The sequence below is a fragment of the Oncorhynchus tshawytscha genome, linkage group LG11 (assembly GCF_018296145.1).
Source record: "Oncorhynchus tshawytscha isolate Ot180627B linkage group LG11, Otsh_v2.0, whole genome shotgun sequence".
Lineage (NCBI taxonomy): Eukaryota > Metazoa > Chordata > Actinopteri > Salmoniformes > Salmonidae > Oncorhynchus > Oncorhynchus tshawytscha.
This window is the reverse complement of record NC_056439.1, coordinates 28,043,089-28,050,728: the sequence shown is the minus strand read 5'-3', so window position 1 is coordinate 28,050,728 and position 7,640 is coordinate 28,043,089. Positions and strand designations below refer to the sequence as shown.

Here is a 7,640-nt window from a genome sequence, read left to right as displayed (position 1 = left end):
AGTAGTTCTGAATTTTATTGTGATGTATTGCCCTCTGGTGGTTAACTTTAAAAAATAATTGAATAAAAAATCTAAATGGTTAAAAGCTTTTATGGTCAAATTAACATGAACATTTTCCCAGATTTAAAAAAAAGAAAGAAAAAAAGAAAGAAAGGCAATTGATGAGTTATATATGATTCCAGTTATTTTGGGATGATAGACTAATTTCACTTACTTCCTGACAGTGTTTGCCAGAGCGTACATAATGTCTTTGCTTTGTTTGTATTGGGGCGAAAATGAGCATATCTCTGACCCGGTGGAAGTCAGGACTGGACTGTACACAAAGATGTCCCCATACACAGCTGTGCTGTTCATTCTCCTGATGACTTGGAGGATGGAGAACCGTTTTACAAGAGGGACTAGTAGCGCATTCTATATACAAATGATCAATACATGTTTTATCTTTATGGTAAATGTTTGCACTAACTTCTCCATTGCAGCCTGGAAGGCCTCAGCTCCTGCAGCCTGTCTATACACAGCCTCTCCCTGGGGGTCGATGACCAACATCTCACAGAAGGCACAATCCGCCGTGTGAAGAACGAAGCTGCATTCTAGTAGGACATTGAGTTCCACCTGAATGAGGAGGATGATAACCAGAGAGGAAGGGTCAGGAAGTGAGGAAGGATCAGTAAGATAACAGTTCCCCCCAGTTACCAGCAGGCATAACTCGAGCCACAAAAACAAACAAAGGCCTACCTGACATGACATTGGGGCCATTCCTGAGGTTGGATGTCCCAGTCACGTCATTTTTTCTCTCTGTCATATATTGGTATAATTACAGTATTTCGTAAAGGTCTTTAACCTTGCTGACACTGGAGATCACACATAATGGGCAAATCAATTTGAATAATTTTACTGCATGAACAAATATTATATCACCTTTATCAATATTTCTCATATACTACCTAAGTTTTAGATGTTTTCTCCAAATTTAGTAAATATTTGTTTAGACAACATCCTGAGTTCACAGTCAAAGTCCCACAACACCACTGGAACTCTGGACCCTTTACGTACTAAATGGCAATTCTCTTAATGAATAACATCAATTGTACTGAATCATAAACATTATGGTGCAATGTTCAGATCTAGCCAGGTCCAGCTCTGTTATCTCCAGTTCCACTAAAACAAAAAATCCTAAAGCTGAGGTTATTGATTATAAGGTCAGTGTACAGGAAACATGCTTGTACCTTGTTTCCTAAGGCCCCTGCCTACATGCTAAGGATTCACTCAGGGCCAAATCATCACTTAAGACAAATCATCACTTAAAACAATCAACATAACTTTTCAACAATCAACATAACTTTTCACTGAAATAATTTATTCACTGAATGTAAGATTAACAGGTCAAGTAAACCCTTAGAGACTTCTGTTCATCAGCATTCTCACTGCTTTTGTCACGACTTCCGCCAAAGTCGGTTCCTCTCCTTGTTCGGGCGGCGTTCGGCGGTCGACGTCACCGGTCGTCTAGCCATCGCCGATCCACATTTCATTTTCCGTTTGTTTTGTCTTGTTTTTCAACACACCTGGTTTATATTTCCCTCATTACTTGTCGTGTATTTAACCCTCTGTTCCCCCCCATGTCTGTGTGTGGAATTGTTTATTGTCAAGATTGGCACGCTTCCTGCTGGTTTGCGCCGGGTTTTGTTTTATTACCTGTGCTTTGTGGCAGCCGGTACTTGGGTTTTGTACTTTGTGCTGCCTGACTTGTTCCTTGGACATTTGTTTTGTAACGAGGTTGCGTTCTGTGCAAATGATTTCCTTAGTAAAGGGCTTTGTCCACTCATCTCTGCTCTCCTGACTTCTATGCACCAGCTACATTCACCACCTGACAGCTTTTCTCTAAAAAGCAAATAAAAAAGTCCTCATGTTAGTAAACATCTTAACATTGGTGTTGCATTTATTTATTATTTAGTTACATTGAATCTGTGTAAATGTCAGAGACACGAGGATACATTTTTAGACATCATTTGGTCTTTTAGTAAGTAAAAAATTGTATTGAACCTACCTGTTGCACGTTATGTAGGTCAATACACTGTATGAGGAATTATAGCTATTCTTTGCTATAATGTTCCATACAGTTTTTGGAAAAGTTGTACAAAAGTATATTATAGTAATGCTGAATAAGAGTAGGATTTGGTATTCTTTTTAAAAAGATTTTGGAACTTGCAGAGATCTGATACAGGTACTGATAAACTTTCAATTGAGCCCTTCCTTTATGTTCGAAAAAGCTATACACGGATGATGTTCTGGGTCAATTTGATGTGTTCATGATGATTTTTTAATTAAAGAAAGCACTGAACACTGAATACAAACTATACAAAACAATAAACGAATAACGACCGTGAAGCTATAATGAGAACTGTACTGACACAAGCAACTAACATAGACAATCACCCACAAACAAACAGTGAAACCCAGACTACCTAAGTATGATTCTCAATCAGAGACAACTAATGACACCTGCCTCTGATTGAGAACCATACTAGGCCGAAACATAGAAATACCAAAATCATAGAAAAACAAACATAGACTGCCCACCCCAACTCACGCCCTGACCATACTAAATAACGACAAAACAAAAGGAAATAAAGGTCAGAACGTGACACATATATTCTGTAAAATAAATCATAGATTTTTGTCTGCTGGGGCCACCTCTAGGAAGAGTTGCAGGAACACAGTGACTTTCTCCAACAGTCCAGGGCACAGTTTGAAGTGGATGAAGGGTACATAAACCAAAACACCACTAAAGATAAACAAGGTGACATAGAGGTACTCTATCGCGGGGTTGTCAATTATAGGTGCCAGCACAAGGAAAATTGCTGCGATGATGACCAAGATGGGGATTACAATGGGAACCTGGTTGAACAAACAAAAACAATGGTACGCTCACAAGAGGGGTGGGCAGCAGATGGGACCCTTTGGGTAATTCAATTGTTAGAAACCAATGTCTTGTTCAAATGGAAACAGAAATAAAAGTAAAAATTATATGTCCTATGAGACTCACCCTATATGGCCTGGGAAGTTCAGGTTTCTTGATCTTGAGGTAGAGGAGCCCAGACAGAGTGATTGCATAGAAGAACCAGGCAGTGAAACTGGTAATATCAATGCAGAGGGATGGAAGATAAATAAAGCAGCAACAAAACATTTATGTATTGAGACATTTTAAAGTCAAAGCATAAACTACCTGAAGAAGTTGACAATGCTCTGAAAGTCACCAGGGATGAGAACCAGGAGTGAGATAGCCGTGGTGAAGATCAGGGCTGGAGAGGGGGTCAGTCGATTCACATGGGCCATGGACAGAATGTCAGGCTGGGGTAGGAAATAAACACAAATATTGACATAGAAAACTACTACTTACATCAGAAAAAAAAAGGTTTTGTTAAAATGGTCTGTCTCTTGAATGTGTTTCTAACCATGTGTCCCTCTCTTGCAGCCACAAAGCACACCCGGCCGCCACTAAAGAATGTTCCATTCAGGGAGCCAAAAGCAGACAAAGCGGCTGCGATAGACATCACCCATCCCCAGCTCCCGAGCACCTTATTCCTGTTGACGACAACAAGATAATTTGTCAGCTCACCACAAATGTAAAGAAATGAGAGAGAGGTGTGTGGATGGAGTCAAGCACTCTCACCCCCAGGTGACAGCCACTGCATTCGACGACATCAGTTCTCTTGGCGTCATGACAGCCAGGTAGCTCACATTGACTAGTAGATACAGCATGGTTACCATGGGGATGGCAATTATAACTGCCCTGGGCAGATTTACCTGAGAGGATGCAAGGTGGAGAAAGATAGTTCAAGTCCTTAGGATTATGTAAGGAAATACATGACTTATTACAGTGCATTCTTACCTCAGGTCTTTTCAACTCTTCTGTCACATAGTTCAAGTTGTACCAGCCAGCAAAGGACCAGAGGCCTTGGTAAAAAGCCATCCCTATGGAGCTCAAACCCAAGTTCGTACCATCAAAAGCATTTTGTTGTACAGCAACATTTCCCTGTGCAATTATCACTATCCCTCCAATTACTATAACCATCAATGCAAATAGCTTAGCCACCAAGAAGACCACCTGAATTCTCATGGCTAAACGTACATTCAAGATGTTTGCCATGGCTACAACCATGATGGCTGCAACAGCAGCACACTTCACTATTAGCTGAGGAGGAGAACAGTCTTGGTAGAAAGGTGCCACAGCATATTCTGCAAAACTGAGGGATATTGCTGCAATGCTTGCTGGTTTCACCACTAGTAGGAAGGTGAAGGCCACAAAGAAGGCAGGAAACTGTCCATAGATTCGAAGAATGTAGATAAAGTCCCTCCTGATTCTTTAATAATGGTTCCTAGCTCAGCATATGAGAGTGCCCCCAGCATGACTACAAGGCCAGACAATGCCCAAATGATCAGGCTTGCCCCTGGACTTCCAATGTAAGACAGCACAAACTGAGGGGACATGAATATTCCCGATCCAATCATGGTTCCTGCTACCAATGACACAGCACTGACTAAACCCAACTCGCGCTTCAGTTGAATCCTCTCTGTTTCTGTTTCTGCCATGGCCAAACGCCAAATTTATACAAACAACAGGAGAATCTGCTGTCAACGATAGATCCTCTCTTCTTTTAGTCAAGAACAATTATGACATGACCTGGCAAATCTTTGATGCTGGGTGTAAAGTTCTTAGTTAATATTAACTTCTCAGGTTGAATAAAGTATGTTGTTGTGTCATCTTTGTTTATAGCTGTAAAAGGGTTCCCATAAAGATTACACCCTCCCCTAGGAGAGGGAGAAAAGGGGATGCTATGTCATCGCACAGTTAGATTATTCCTTTAAATGTTTATGGATGGCGTAGAAATTCCTTCTCTTTCCCCGAGGGTTGGAAAAATTGTTATATGTGTTGGTGCTAAAGCCACCTGAAATAGCTGTCAGAAGCCATGTGAATATAGAAATGACAGCTGAGTGTAGACTTGCCCCCTAGCTGATGATGTTGGTCTGCAGACATACTGTATGTTACACTGTCTTTCCACCTGGATCAGTCTATCAAATGCAATCTAGATACGGGAACACAGTATCGCTGTCTGTGGGATTGTTCAAATATCAAAGCATTTTGTCAGGCAGTATACTCTTTGTCAGGTATTGGTGCAGTTGATTTTCCTGCATATTCTATACTCAGTATTTTTGGTTTGTTTCATGTGGCCTGTAACCTCAGTAGTACAAAAAATGAAATGGTATATTTTTCCTACTCCAGGTAAAACATACAATTGTAGCACTCTAGAAACATCCAGACAAAACAATATCAAAATGTTTAATTGTTCCTTACCTCAGGCCGTTTTAGTTCTTCTGTGACATAATTCAAAGTGTTCCAGCCATCATAGGACCACAGGCCCTGATAAAGAGAAATCCCAATGGAACTGATTTCCACATTGGTCCCTTTAAAGGAATCCTCAAAGTTTTCAGTGTTCCCCTTGAAAAGCAGCACCACACCTCCTATAATTATCACTGCCAAGGCCACCAGCTTGATCACCATGGAAAATACCTGGATGAACATAGCCAGACGTACATTCATACTGTTCACAATTGCTAACACCAAAATCCCTGCTGCAGCCACACACTTGACCACCAGCTCTGGAGGGGTACAGTCATGGTAGAAAGGAGCCACTGCATATTCAGCAAAGCTCAGTGCTATCCCTGTTGCACTGGCAGGTCTCATCACAATGACGAAGCTAAAGACAAACATGAAGGCAACTACTTGGCCAAATATCCGCAGAATGTATATGTACTCTGCCCCAGATTCAGAAATGACAGTGCCCAGTTCAGCGTAGCAGAGGGAACCCAACGTAGCCAGCAGACCACAGGCTGCCCAGATCACCAGGCTGGCTCCTGGGCTTCCTATGTTGACCAGCACAGACTGAGGGGACATAAAAATTCCAGATCCCATCATGGTCCCGGCAATGAATGAGATAGCACCAATAAGCCCCACTTCACGCTTCAAGCTGAGTTTCTGTGTTTTAGCTACCATCCTGAGACTTGGTAGTAGATCTATTCTCAACAGATGTGTTTTACCAACACCAAGGTCCAAACTGGGGAGAGGCATAAATGTTTTGTCCGTATCGTACAAGGTCACACCTACTATTACATCAGTTAACTATTACTAGACTGTGGCTGAGTTGAATCAGGGCTGTCGGCTTTATTCTACGAGGAAACATTAGTCTACTAAAGAAGAAAGAAACATACCAGGAATATATATACCCATATACTATAATGTCAAACATTTTGGAACAGTAGTAATACCTCAAATAGCTCAGAGGAAGGGTGGTTCACTAAAATGTATGATGTTTCACTTTGTTATCAATCGAGTTGGTCCAAAATCATCAATAGGAATCTCGCTTTTTATGTGTCAGGGACACAGTTAAAGTAGGGCATGTTATGCTTCCCTGTGCCTTGGAGTAAAGCATGCTGCATTATTGAAAATACAGTAGATACCAAAAAGATGCAGGCACAGCATACCTAAACCACTTTTAGTGTTCCTTTGAAATCACCCTGTATGAGATATAATGAAAATATGATGCATTTACTTTGTACTTTGTACTTTGTACTTTAAATCAGTACTAACATAACTTAAATGTGCAGTTTCTGTAGGCTAATGTAAGTGTGACAGCTCTATAATATGTGACAGTTCTGTAATTTTTTTAACCTTAGGATGTTTCAGCTCTTCTGTCACAATTTAAGTTGTTCCATCCATTGTAGGACCACAGACCCTTATAGAAAACAATACCTATTGGATTGATGCCTGGTCCCTTTAAAATAATCCTCAAAGCTTTTGATGAGTAATACCACTGCTCCAATAATGATTACTGACAGTGCCAGCACAGGTCCAACATGAAGAACATTTGCATTCCTAGGTTCTTGCCTTTCTCTGGAATGTTTGCCTTAGTCACCGTGCTTCTACATCTTGTCTTTTGGGGTTTTAGGCTGGGTTTCATTATAAGCACTTTGTGACATCTGCTGTATAATGGGCTTTATAAATACATTTGATTTTATTTAATATTCAACAAAGCTCAGTGAGATGCCTGCCCCACTGGCAAGCCTCACAAATATGATTGAGCTGAAAATTAACATGAAGGAAATATGCCCTTACCAGTCTTTTTTTTTTTTTTTACCATAGACCAACAAGATACCTGTAGAGAAAAGCTCTAACTTCTGTGTCCAAGTATTTTATAACCACATTTCAGTGTCAATGGATTGTTACAGATTAGATAGGGACTGCTTTTTCTTTTTTTCTTTTGCACCAATGTCTGCACCATTGACAATGTGTGTGTGTGTGGTGTGTGTGTGTGTGTGTGTGTGTGTGTGTGTGTGTGTGTGTGTGTGTGTGTGTGTGTGTGTGTGTGTGTGTGTGTGTGTGTGTGTGTGTGTGTGTGTGTGTGTGTGTGTGTGTGTGTGTGTGTGTGTGTGTGACCACCTGATCATCTGGGAATACTTTGGAACAGATTTCCAAAATAATATCAGATAAAATCACCCACGGGCCAAATCCGGCTTGTGGGGTGCAAGTTGGTGAACCCTGCCCTAGATGTAATGAAGGGAATATCATTATACTGTGTTCAGGA

At 40.9% G+C, this 7,640-nt stretch overlaps 1 pseudogene; it reads right to left on the bottom strand.

Moving 5' to 3' along the window:
• Positions 1-2,572: 2,572 nt before the first annotated feature.
• LOC112261636 lies at positions 2,573-5,326 on the bottom strand (annotated as a pseudogene).
• Positions 5,327-7,640: the final 2,314 nt, after the last annotated feature.